A 14,057-nucleotide genomic window follows, 5' to 3' on the forward strand; every position below is an offset into this window, starting at 1 on the left:
CTCCAATTTGTCTAGGTCCTTCTGTATCCTATCCCTCCCCTCCAGCGTATCTACCACTCCTCCCAGTTTAGTATCATCCGCAAATTTGCTAAGAGTGCAATCCACACCATCCTCCAGATCATTTATGAAGATATTGAACAAAACTGGCCCCAGGACCGACCCTTGGGGCACTCCACTTGATACCGGCTGCCAACTAGACATGGAGCCATTGATCACTACCCGTTGAGCCCGACAATCTAGCCAGCTTTCTACCCACCTTATAGTGCATTCTTCCAGCCCATACTTCCTTAACTTGCTGACAAGAATACTGTGGGAGACCGTGTCAAAAGCTTTGCTAAAGTCAAGAAACAATACATCCACTGCTTTCCCTTCATCCACAGAACCAGTAATCTCATCATAAAAGGCGATTAGATTAGTCAGGCATGACCTTCCCTTGGTGAATCCATGCTGGCTGTTCCTGATCACTTTCCTTTCATGCAAGTGCTTCAGGATTGATTCTTTGAGGACCTGCTCCATGATTTTCCAGGGACTGAGGTGAGGCTGACTGGCCTGTAGTTCCCACTTCTGGAAACAGTGGTTTTTGTGAGACTCTCCCGAAGTATAGAAGGTTCATGCAGTATTTATTTTTAATGACCCATTTGTGGGAGCCAAATAATTCATTTCTTGGCAAACAGAAAGGTAGCAACATAGCAGCCTCTCCAGATTGAACACTGACAGTCTTTAACAACGTCATTTAGTGTTAGTACTAAAATTAATACTGTACTTCGTGTACTATGTATATATATTTCCCCCCATGTCAAAGAAGTTCTGCTGTGTGGGATGCATAACGAGACTGACTGAGAAATCATCTTTAACATGGGGGTACTATGGTGCTTCCTGGAGGTAAGGGGATATTTTGATACCAACCCATCTCTATATGTTACAATTTGTTTGGGGTATTTATTTACTTGCTTAGCTGTTTTTTTAGGAGTGCCTTATTAAAGCAGTTATAAAAGTTGCAAAAAAATCCATCATCCAAGTCATGCACTGAGAACTTAAGGCTATCTATAGGTTCGCTGAGAAATGGCTCTTGAAACTACAAGTTCATCTGTAAAATGTTTAAATCTTATGGACAAAACCGCAAATAAAATAGTTGAAAATCAGTTTTTTAAAAGTAGAATTGTTCCTCTTAGCTGTAATGAATTACTAAGCTTAATAGCAATCTCCATGAAGGGGAAAATGTTGAATTCATTCAATATCTGTCTGGTCTTGTTTACTGATTTGTGGAGGGTGGGAAGGGATGGGGAAAAATTTCAAAAGCACTCTGTGTTGCCCTATCTCTGCTCTGAATGGGAGTCTTAGCACTAAGTTTCATGAGAGCAGAATGAGATCAGTGCTGAGCACTCTTGAAAACCAACCCCATGTTATACAATGTGATATGTATACATTATTGGCAAAGACTTGTCTTACTGTTTAAAGCAATGAAGGAATATGTGCACACATATCAGGCCAATAACAATAATGGTTGTAAGCAGAAATGGGTCAAAACTGGAAGCATTTCCTGTAGGCTGAAGACTGTTACCTAGGGGGTTCAGATTGACTGGGACCCAATTCCAAACAAACCCTGGTTTTACTTTTATAAGAGCAGATCCTGACCAGGGAAGTCGCTGTGAGCCTAAATCAGAACCACACTAGTTTTGCCCACATTTGTCAATGCTAAACAATACAGGGCAGATCCTCACATGCTATAGATTATCATAGCTCTGTTAATTTCAATGGAGCTACAACAATTATCACAAGCTGAGGAGCTGTCCTTTCATAGCTGTACCCCCAACATAATTTACAGTATGCAACGCTAACTCCATGTGTTTATAGTTGTTGAGCAGAAGTGAAAACTCTGGCTGAGACTGGGCAGATGCATAGTTAAGTAGCATTTTTTTTTACAGAATCACTGCATAAGAGGTTTCAAAAAATAGATTTGCTGCACCTGATAGTCAAAGTACGCTCTCCCCAAAGTATTCCATTTAGCCCAGTCCATCCAGTTTTATTGGCCTAATTTAATGCTATATGCTTTCTGCCAACAAATGCCCATGCTATGGCTACACAACAGAGCTTGCAGAAGTGAAGCTGCACTGACACAGCTGCACTGCTGTATCACTGCTAGTGCAGATGCTCTATACCAACATGAGAGATCTCTCCCGTTGATTTAATGACTCTAGCCCCCATGGGCATTGGTGCCTATGTCGGCAGGAGAAGCTCTTCTGCTGACATAGCACTGTCCACACTGGCGCTTAGATCATCGTAATTTATGTCATTCAGAGGGGTGGCTTATTCACACCCCTGAGCAACATAACTTATACCATCTTTAGTGTATACATACCCTCAGACAATTTTACATTGTCTCTGCTAATCTCTACAATGTAACCAAGATGCTATTCTTGATGAAGACTGGTCATAATAAAATCCATTCTTCCTAAATGACACACTAAATGGTACTTGTGGTTTTATTTTTTATAGAATATGTCAGAGACAAACTGTGCTAACTAAAGCTAAGGTTGAAGAATCCAAATTTTGTTTTGAAAAGTGTTTTGGCTGAAGCAAGGTTTGTGAAAACTTCTAGTGCCAAGGTTCAAATGGCAAATGTTTACAAAGCTCCACAGACAACTGAGTTTAAAACACTGTTTTTAATTATGTAAGAGACTGTTTCATGCAGGTGCAAGCTCCAAGCAGAGAAGTGAAAGTAGCCAGGGGAAGATGAGTAGCACCAAAGGAATAATTCTTTAGGCATATGTCACTGTAAGAAATCCCACTCTGCTTTGAATGTGTGTGAAGAAGTTACGTGAAGCCCTGGATTTATATTGCTTGTGATGATAGAACAAATAGGATGTTTGTCACAAAGAATGGAAAATTTGTACCTCTACATTGTTTTGCATTAGATTGTCTGTGACTTACTCCAAGGCACTGGAGTCTTGCACTACCACATGTTAAATGTCAGTGGTGTTCAACCTTTCTGACTTGAGAAAAGTTAGAGAAAAAGTCAAGGGGCCACAATCAATACTTCAGGGCGGGTTCTCTGCCCTGTTCTGCTGCCTTTGCACCACTCAAGGAATGCAAAAAAGCAAAAATCACACTCAGGTTTAGGACATAATTTCTTAGGTTTTTAAAAAAGAAAAGTGAAAAAAATCAGTTCCATAGCATGGAACTATATTGACTCACCTCATTCCCTGGAAAAATCATGGATCTGGTCCTCAAGGAATCCTTTTGAAGTACCTGGAGGAGAGGAAGGTGATCAGGAACAGTCAGCATGGATTCACCAATAGCAAGTCATGCCTAACCAACCTGATTGCCTTCTATGATGAGATAACTGGCTCTGTGGATATGGGGAAGTGATGGACATGATATACCTTGACTTTAGCAAAGCTTTTGATACGGTCTCCCGCAGAATTCTTCCCAGCAAGTTAAAAAAGTATGGATTGGATGAATAGACTATAAGGCAGATAGAAAGCTGGCTAGATTGTCAGGTTCAATGGGTAGTGATCAATGGCTCAATGTCTAAGTGGCAGCCGGTATCAAGCAGAGTGCCCCAGGGATTCGGTCCTGGGGCTGTTTTTGTTAACATCTTCATTAATTATCTGGATGATGGGATGGATTGCACCCTCAGCAAGTCTTCAGATGACACTAAGCTGGGGGGAGAGGTAGATATGCTGGATGGTAGGGATGGGTCCAGAGTGACTAGACAAATTGGAGGATTGGGCCAAAAGAAATCTGATGAGGTTTGTGATAAATAAAGGGGGAAGAATAGCTCCCTTTGATGGACACCCATCCAACCAGTTAGCTGTAAAATCCCTCTTGGTAGCTGTTCTTTACTTCCTTTACCTGTAAAGGGTTAAAAAGTCCCCCAGATAAAGAAAAAAAGGGGGGCACCTGACCAAAAGAGCCAATGGGAAGGTAGAACTTTTTAAAATTGGGAAAGAAACTTTCCCTTTGTCTGTTGTTCTCTGGGCGGGGACAGAGGAGCCACGCTATAAGCAGCTTAAGCCAGGTATGATCATAAATTATCAGATCATGCCTAGAACTACTTATCTGAACTCCAAATGTGTAAGTAAATCAGAATGTTTAGCTAGGTTCAATTAATGTTATTTTTTTATTTCTTATTGGCTTGTGACTCCTCTGTGCTAACCCCAGATGCTTTTGTTTGCTTGTAACCTTTAAGATGAACCCCCAAGAAAGCTATTTTGTGTGCTTAATTTTTTGGAACTGCTCTTTTAAAATTTAGGAAAAGCCTAAATTCCAGATGTATTTTCTTTCTTTTTGTTTTTAATAAAATTTACCTTTTATAAGAACAGGGTTGGATTTTTGGTGTCCTAAGAAGTTTGTGCATGTTGTTTGATTAGCTGGTGGCCACAGCTAATTTCCTTTTGTTTTCTTTCTCAGCTCTTCCCTGGAGGAGGGGTGAAAGGGCTTGAGGGTACCCCACAGGAAGGAATTCCCAAGTGCTCCTTCCTGGGTTCAAAGGGGTTGGGTTTTTTTGCATTTGGATGGTGGCAGCGTTTACCAAGCCAAGGGCAGAGAAAAGCTGTAACCTTGGGAGTTTAATATAAGCCTGGAGCAGCAAGTATTATTTTTTAAAATCCTTGCGGGCCCCACTTCTGCACTCGGAGTGACAGAGTTGGGATTCAGCCTTGACAAGGTTCAACAAGGACAAGTGCAGAGTCCTGCACTTAGGACAGAAGAATCCCATGCACTGCTACAGACTAGGGACCGAGCGGCTAGGCAGCAGTTCTGCAGAAAAGGACCTAGGGGTGACAGTGGATGAGAAGCTGGATATGAGTCAGCAGTGTGCCCTTGTTGCCAATGGCATTTTAGGCTGTATAAGTAGCAGGGCTGGTGCAACCACTAGGCGAACTAGGCAGTCGCCTAGGGCGCCAAGTGGTTGGGGGCGGTGGTGGAGCAGAGGTGAGCTGGGGCAGGGGGGCGTGGGGAGGGCTGCCTGCAGCAAGTAATGGGGGGGGCGGGATGGCGCAGCGCACAGGGGAACTGCTCCCCGCCCCAGCTCACCTCTGCTCCGCCTCCTCCCCTGGGCACCGCCCCGCTCTGCTTCTCTCCCTCCCAGGCTTGCGTGCTAAACAGCTGATTGGCGCTGCAAGCCTGGGAGGCGAGAGGAGTGGCGGCATGCTCAGGGAAGAGGCGGAGCAGAGGTGAGCTGGGGCAGGGAACTGCTGCACGTGGCTCCCCGGGCCAAGGGGAGGGAGGGAGGGGGTGGTGGGGAGCTGCCGCGGGGGGGGCGGGGCTGCCCAGGCTGGGGTGGGGCGGCGGCAGCGGGGAGCTACCAGAGGGGGAGATGCCTCAGGGCGGAGGGGGGCAGGGAGCTGCCGTGGGGGCAGGGGTTGGCAAAAGGTGGAAGTTTCACCTAGGGCGTGAAACCTCCTTGCACCAGCCCTGATAAGTAGGGTCATTGCCAGCAGATCGAGGGATGTGATCATTCCCCTCTATTCGGCACTGGTCAGGCTACATCTGGAGTATTGTATCTAATTTTGGGCACCCCACTACGGAAGGGATGTGGACAAATTGGAGAGAGTCCAGCGGAGGGCAACAAAAATGATTAGGGGCTGGGGCACATTACTTATGAGGAGATGCTGAGGGAATTGGGCTTGTTTAATCTGCGGAAAAGAAGAGTGAGGGGAGATTTGATAGCAGCCTTCAACTACCTGAAAGAGGGTTCCAAGGAGGACGGAGCGAGGCTTTTCTTAGTGGTGGCAGATGACAGAACAAGGACCAATGGTCTCAAGTTGCAGTGGGGGAGGTCTAGGTTGGATATTAGGAAAAAGTATTTCACTGGGAGGGTGGTGAAAATACTGGAATGGGTTACCTAGGGAGGTGGTGGAATCTCCATCCTTAGAGGTTTTTAAGGCCCAGCTTGACAAAGCCCTGACTGGGATGATTTAGATGGGGTTGGTCCTGCTTTGAGCATGGGGTTGGACTAGATGACCTCCTGAGGTCCCTTCCAACTCTAATCTTCTATGATTCTATGACTCCCTCATGGTACATCAATGGGGTTAGAATCTTTAGAATCATAGAATCATAGAATATAAGGGTTGGAAGGGACCCCAGAAGGTCATCTAGTCCAACCCCCTGCTCGAAGCAGGACCAATTCCCAGTTAAATCATCCCAGCCAGGGCTTTGTCAAGCCTGACCTTAAAAACCTCTAAGGAAGGAGATTCTACCACCTCCCTAGGTAACGCATTCCAGTGTTTCACTACCCTCTTAGTGAAAAAGTTTTTCCTAATATCCAATCTAAACCTCCCCCACTGCAGCTTGAGACCATTACTCCTCGTTCTGTCATCTGCTACCATTGAGAACAGTCTAGAGCCATCCTCTTTGGAACCCCCTTTCAGGTAGTTGAAAGCAGCTATCAAATCCCCCCTCATTCTTCTCTTCTGCAGGCTAAACAATCCCAGCTCCCTCAGCCTCTCCTCATAACTTTAGATCCACTATGCCACTCAACCAACAAAGTAACTCATATAGTGGACTGGCATCATCTATATGGGCCAGCCAGAAGAAGGAGATGAGGCATATATTTTGTCATTGTTTCACCACTATTTACAGATAGAGGAATGATGAGACTCAAAAATCCTGGGTTCTGTTCTAGAATCTAAGGGTAGTGTTCTTTCATGGTTCCAGAACCTTCTGTCCTTGGCCCTCCCAGCTAGTTGTCATCCCAGCCTGTCCCTTTCCCCCCTCCATTAGCGCCTCCAATTCCAGTCTTTCCCGCAGTACTTAGTCCCAGTCCCCCTGCTACTCACCCTGCCAAATCTGACTCTTCAGCCCTCTGTGTTCCAGGCAGGTTTCGTCCTTCTCCATGCTGTCTGGGCACCAGCAGGGGGAACATGAAGAATGCATGAGACCATTTTCTTACTCTTGGGTCTTGTGCCCAGGACCTCAGCAGCCCTTGGCTTGCAGAGAGGAGCAATTGCAGGAAAGTCCTGCTCAGCCCCCATGCTCCTGAACTGGAGCCAACACGCTTATTACTTTTGGGGATGGCACATATACCATCTGGTTGGCATATAGGTGCTGTGAGAAGATGGAGCATGATGGAATGTTCAGAACATTTAGCTGCCAAACTAACAAGCTTCTATTTTGTATATGTGAACTGAGATTTTCAAAGGTTCATAACTTGACCAGATTTGGTCCAATTTTTACTAATATGGTAAAAGGCACATCTCTAACACTTGCCAAATTTCAAGTCCCTGCTTCAAAGCTTGAAGGTGCTAAAACTTCTCAACAAAATGATTGTAAGAATATAACATGGGCAAAATATATTTTTCTTAACCTCATTCTGAGAAATGGCTGAACCATTTTTTGCTGAAATGTTCTGCGATAATTCAGCCAGAGGCACACACCTGGCATGGAGAATTTTAGCCAAACTGTTAGTCTGGCAAAGTTATAGGTAATTGAAATCAGTATCTTATAATGGGAAGTGTCAAGCCACCTTAAATTAAAGGTTTTGCTACCTGTACTGCCTAGATATAAATTATTTAACATCACTTGCTCTTTTTGCCATATACTTCAGCTGGACATAATCTGCACCCTGTGTCTCTGAGAATCAGCTCTCCAATTTCTTCAGCCAGGTTACTCTCAGACCAGTCCTTGCAGAGGGAAGGTGGTATGGAGTGCCAAAGTCAAGCTGCAGGTGGAAGATTGGTGGGTTCTGGAACAAACAATAGGCAGCATCTAGTTCTAGGGTTGGGCAAATCAAGAAGGCTGGATATTCTGGGGGAGTTGTCTAGTTTGAGTGATGGGCAAAAGAAACAGCGAGTGGGAATAGAAATGAGGAGTTTGTATGTTATCTATCTTAAACTAAAATTCCCAGTTATCATCTAACACTAAAATAACATTAAACAAACAAAAATTAAAATATACACTGAAACTTGCCTTAAATCCATAATTTTCCATTGTCTTCTAAGCAAAATGAGTTTCTTCTTGTCAGTTCATTTCTGTTAGCAGCAAAAAATGGCAGCTGCCACAGAATAAGTAATTTTTCTCTTTTGTTAACCATGTTATTTTAGAAGCAAGACAGTTTCTATTGTTTTGAAACTCTCAAAGCTGAATAATATGTTGTTAATTCATATGGAATGTCTGTATTTCAAATCTCATTCTAATGGCTATCATACTTTACAAGGATTACAGATGCAAAGCACCTAGAGCTAGCTCACTCCATGGGTGCTTGTATTGCACAAATGTGAACTGCATGAGGGTAATCCCATCAGGTGAAATCCTAGCCCCAGAAAAGTCACTTGTAAAACTCCTGTCCACTTCAATTGGATCAAAATTTCATCCACAGAGCCCTCAAAAAGAAAGGAAGTCAATTCTTTGCTTTGCTGAACCTGTCATGATTAACATGGTAGGATTTAAAAATACAGAGGCAAATGAATGAGAGATTCTCTGACAGGGATCAAAAAAATGATTTACTGCCTGAAAGGTACCTAGTAACGAAACAGGGAATAGAATTTACAGAAGAAAAGGAAGGTGCCAATTGCATTATCAACAGTCTGAAAATAACGGCTTCTGAAAGTGAGCTCAGACCTCCTAAGGGCCAGAGATCAGAATCCAGGTGTTCACCCTCTCGGCCTGATTATCTCATAACACTATTAAATAAAATAGTGACTGCTGATGATAAAAGTTAAGCAACATTTGCCTGCTAGCAATCTACATAAAGAGCAATCATTTAAATGCAGTAGAAGAGCTGAAAGAAAATTAAACAACAGAGATGAAGCATTCTGAGAACACCAAGGATGCGGAACAACTAAAGACAATAAAATTACATACAAATAACTTAGTTGCCATAATGGTCAGATAAGAAAATAAAACATAGAAGTATAATCCTGCCAGATATGAGTAGAGCAGCAGAACTGGAACTTTGCTTAACTGACAACTATGAGAGGAGAGATTTATAGTTCGAGCCTGAATTTATAGGCAGCAATGAGTGTGAAGCTTTTACTGTCAAACCACAAACTATGCAAAACTCATCTCATTTGCACTTTGTTATAATACCCAGTTCAGGCCCTTTCAGCAAAGTATTACACAAATCTTCTCTGATTTATGGCTTTGACCCAAAATTGTGCTCAACTTGGTGGTTTCGATGGAATTTCACTTTGAGTTTTTGTTTAATTCAAACTCAAAACACGGTAGGGGCATGAACTCACGTGAAATACAGACTCAAAGGGTTTTCTGAACAGTTGTGAACTGGAACTGCTGGGTTTTTCATGGATCTAATAATAAGTCTCCTACACAGCCTAAGCCATTATTATGACCTAATTACCAATGGCTTTTTAGTGTGTGTATCTTTTAAAACAAACCCCAAAGAAATATATCTTAAATCAGAGAGATATTATCTTGCTTTAGCACTTCTTGAAGTCTTCAGGATGAATTAAGTTGCTGTATTTTCACCAGCATTCAGTCACTGATTGGCTTCTCTCCAGCAGGAGATAATTTAATATGCACAGAAGGAATTGTTCTGCAGGTGGCCAGACACTAGCATAGATTCAGCCAATTAGAAGAGTGGCCAGATTCCTTTGTAAATGCTGCACATTACTGCCATCAAGGTTTAAAGAGCATCATTCAAAGGCAGCAACTGTACCCCAGCTGAACATGCCTCTGGATGAGCTTTGCTAAGTTTGCCCTAGTTGAGAGACTGAGTATTAAACATGGGCCTGGACCCTCTGAATTTTAAACAAAGGATCTGTTTTCAAGGGACTGATTCCTGATCCAGGGTTTCATTCAAAACTACATGGATTTCTAAATCTTCAGTTCATGTTCCTCAACCTACTCCCACTGAAGTCAGTAGTTTTTCCATTAGGAGAAGAAGCAGGACCTACATTATGTGAAATGATTGGACCCTATGACTTATCCCTGGATCCTATAGCTTTTTCATTAATGCTTGTGAATTTTATTGAATTGAGGCATCTTTCTGATATCAAGGTGCAGCCTTGATCTAGGACTTTTTATACAATTTCCTTTTTTCCTAGTCAATTTTGTATTTGCATATGTTAAATGAAGCTCCTAATATAGTTTAACATTACAAGTAAATACTAGTTAGGAAATGATGCCCATGTTTCATTTGCATACTAAAAATCACTCGTAGGCTAAGTAAAATTAGAAATAAAAAGAAACTCTAGGAAGGTGTATATTATAATTCTTTAATTACAGAATATGCAAAGTGCGCTGTACAAATTAATGGTGATGTTGGGATATAATGTCATCAAGTTAGCACATCACCACAAAGTTCTACAAGTCTTTGCACCACTTTTTCCAACCTTCTCCGCATGGCTCTTCCAGTGCCCTTACCACTGGAGTCCTGGGCTTTTCTTCAGCAGAAATTCCTAATTGTGGTGTACTTAAATGTTAATCATGTGCTAATCATACAGAGGTGGTTTTCTCATGTTCTTTTGCAGAGCATCCTTTTCATGGTAGTAGAATGCACCTATTTGGGTTTTGATTTCTAAGACTCATTGGAAAAAAAGATCCCAATTGTTGTGTAACCCTCAATGGAAAAGATCATCAAAGATCTCAACAGAAGCATAGTATGCTAATCTCTCAACTGTGATAGATCAATGTAGAGTAGAATAAAGTGCTTCCTCTTTCAGGGGCTAAATTCTGCCTTTGGATATATGTGCATGATTCTCCTTTATCATTTGCATACATCCAAGGACAGAATTTGCCCCTAAATTATTATTCCATACTTTACTGATATCCGCAAGTAACACAAATGTTTTTAAGATGTTTGTAATTGAGACTGATGTTATTATACTGGGTTTGTTGTGCATTTTTTCAGGGACGACAATCATCTTCAGCAGATGAGAAGCACAGGATTACTATAGGTGTCCATAATAATTGTAAGCATTACAGAGAGATATTAGTACTTAGCCTGGAGTTTCTGGTTATTCATATTATAAATCTACACTATAGGACATTACAAGACCATTCATGGCTACTGTCTGCTTCATATTTTTCGTGTCCATTGTAATGAACTGAGAGAGAGAGTATGTAATGTACTGCATCTGGTATTAAAATCATTTTGACAGCTATGGTAATGGAGATGTTTAACATTGCAAGTGAACAGTAGTTTTTTAAAAAAATACTTATAAATAAAACATCACTTAAACAAACAGTTGGGCAGTCATCACCTCCTACACATCTGAAATTATCTGTAGTTTTCAAGAGAACAAAAGTTAAATCCTGAAAGAAATAGAAATGATTCTTTCCTCAAAGAATGAAGAAAGGAATGTTAAACGATAATTGTTAACTGGTGTGACAGGGTCAGGCCAGATGGCTACAGGAGAGTGATTTTTTTTTGAAGCAAAAGATGTTTTTATTTGCATAACACACTTACAAAGTAAAAACAGCAGCATATGCAATGTGTAACACAGCAACCAATCACAATTTTTTTTCTCATTAGCTTCAGGGGAGGGAAGTGTTCAAGCTTGTCTGGGCCCTGAGCGGGGGGCTTCCTCGACTCTCATGGTCTTCCACCCTTCCAAGTTACCTGGTGGCCCAGAGCGAGGGGGCTTCATCGACTCTCAAGGTCTGCCACCCCCTCGAGTTACCTGGTGCCATGCCCAAGTGTCACCAACAATTCCCTCCTCTGAAAGCACCCAACAAGAGGGGCAGGCTGTGGGGTGGACAATCTGGGGGGGGGGGGCACGTGCACCCACGTGTGAAAGGACCTCTCTAAGGTGGTGGTGTCCACAGCAGCAATGGCTGGGGCTGGGGTCCCTTACTCTCTCCCCCAATCAAAGGGTCAGACAAAGAGACCTGGATGGGGACACCAAGCAGAGAACCTCAGACAGCGCCCACCGCTCCTCAAAAGCATCAAGGGAGTCGGTGGATGCCGCCCAGAGGAACTCCGCCCGGATACGTGAATGCACTGAGGATCGGAAAACGCCCCACAGTCGCAGGAAACTCCATCGGCCAACCTCCTCTCTCTGGTTTTATAGATGGCCGTTTTAGCCAGGGCCAGGAGGAGGTTAATTAGGAGATCCCGCGACTTTGTGAGCCAACAGATGGGGAGTGCATAAATAAAAAGGTGAGAGGAAAAATGCAACCAAAAATGTAATAGGAGATTTGTGAGGAGCTGGAACAGGGGCTGCAGCCTGGTGCACTCCAAATATACTTGCACCAGGGTTTCCCTCACACCACAAAAGGGACAAGTATCTGGGACGGGGGTGAACCGCATCAAGTACGTGCCTGTGCTCACAGCTCCATGAAGGAGCCACCAACTGATGTCCCCGATGGGCCTCGGAACCAAGGTGGAATATAGGCTGGCCCACCGAGGCTGCTCACCCTCCAAAGGTGGCAGAAGGTCTCGCCACTTTGTGTCGGGGCGGGACACTAGGGTGAGGGTGTGAAGGGTGTGGAGCGTGAGCGTGTATAGATGTTTCCTTGGCGCGCTTTGGAAGCATACCGGCTGCAGTTCATGCAGCCGGCTTGCAGTGAAGGGGTGAGGGGGTCGATTGGGTCTGTGGGGCAGGGGTCCAATTAAAAGGTCCAGCGGGCCTGGGGTAGAGGGTGGGCGGCGCATGCCCTCAAGCAGGACCCGGTTGAGATAAGCTCGAGCAGCGGGCGGCAAAGCAGCCTTCGCCTCCTGAAGTATGCGCTGGGGGGTGCGAGGTCTCGACAGAGCCCCATGCGCTGGGCGAGCATCAGGGGATCCAGACAGTCTCCCTGGTCGTAGTCCAGGAGGTCTCCGACTCTTGTGACTTCTGCCAGGATCAAGCTCTGGCGCACTGAGCGGGACTCCTGCACACGGAGCTAGGGGTTGTGTAGCAGGGGATCCGCGAGGAGATCTGCTCCCACGGTGACCGCCACGGACCTGGTTGTTGAAAACAGTTTCCAGGTCCAGAGGAGGTCCTGGTAGAAGACCGGCAGCCCGGAGAGGTCTCGTGGAAAACCTCTCAGACAGAGATAAAAGAGCTGCCGGTCATATCGGAGCCCTTGGAAGCGGCACAGGAAGGCGCACGCCAATATGCTCCACGTCGAACTACCTGCACTATAAAGGAGCCTCTGCAGGGCCTGGAGGAGGAACACATGGACCTGAGTGTGCAGACACTTCAGGCCCTGCCCTCCTTCCTTCAGGGGTAGATAAAGAACCCCTACAGGGGCCCAGTGCGTTCCTGACCAAAAGAACTCTAGAATCGATGTCCGGAGGTCGGTCAGGAAACCCGGGGCCAGGACCAGGATGTTGAGCCGGTACCAGAGCATGGACAGGACTAGTTGGTTAAGCACCAGTGCTCTCCCTCGGAGGGAAAGACATCGGAGTAGCCTTGTCCACTTCCGGAGACGTTCTATCACCCCGCCTTCTAAATTTTGCCAGTTCTCTGGCGGAGAAGTGTGCGTGGCAGAAAGGTAAACGCCTAGGTAGAGCAGTGGGCCCACGCACCATCGGATGGTCTGAAGCGTGGGTGGGAGGGTGCTCACCTGCCACCAGTCCCCCATCGCCAAGCCAGAGCTCTTGACCCAGTTGACTCAGGCAGAGGAGGCTGCTGAATAGATGGCCTGGCAAGCCTCAACCTGCGCCAAGTCCCCCGGGTCCTGGACCACGAGGAGCACGTCATCAGCGTACGCCAACAGGACGCAGCTCCAGCTCCCGCAGCACCAACCCCATCAACCTCCTGCGGAGGAGACAGAGGATGGGCTCGATCGCCAGAGCGTACAGCTGGCCTGAGAGGGGGCACCCCTGCCGTACTCCTCGCCTGAAGCTGACCGGTTCGGTCAGGGTCTAGTTGAGCTTAACCAGACACTCTGTGGAAGTGTACAGCACCCGGAGAAAACCCACAAACTGGGGTCCGAAGCCAAACGCCTGCAGAGTGCTCAGGAGGTACCCGTGGTCCACCCTATTGAATGCCTTCTCCTGATCTAGGGACAGGAGGGCGAACAACAGACCATCTCTACGCCCGAGTTCCAAAAGGTCCTGAACCATAAATAGGTTATCAAAGATACTGCGGTCTGGGACGGTGTAGGTCTGGTCTGGGTGGATCACGTCCACCAGCACAGACCCTAGCCGCAGCGAGATGGCTTTCGCT

The 14,057-nt window shown here is 45.1% G+C and overlaps 1 long non-coding RNA gene across 1 annotated transcript in view; it reads left to right on the forward strand.

Annotated features, from left to right (window-relative positions):
• The first annotated feature begins 809 nt into the window (after positions 1-809).
• The window catches only part of LOC142071458 (uncharacterized), a 241,649-nt gene continuing 228,401 nt past the window's right edge, over positions 810-14,057 (forward strand). The window contains exon 1 of the long non-coding RNA XR_012667489.1: positions 810-882. This is a non-coding gene — a long non-coding RNA (uncharacterized LOC142071458). The remainder of the gene's footprint in view (positions 883-14,057) is intronic.

The sequence above is a fragment of the Caretta caretta genome, chromosome 3 (assembly GCF_965140235.1).
Source record: "Caretta caretta isolate rCarCar2 chromosome 3, rCarCar1.hap1, whole genome shotgun sequence".
In the NCBI taxonomy this organism is placed as follows: Eukaryota; Metazoa; Chordata; order Testudines; family Cheloniidae; genus Caretta; species Caretta caretta.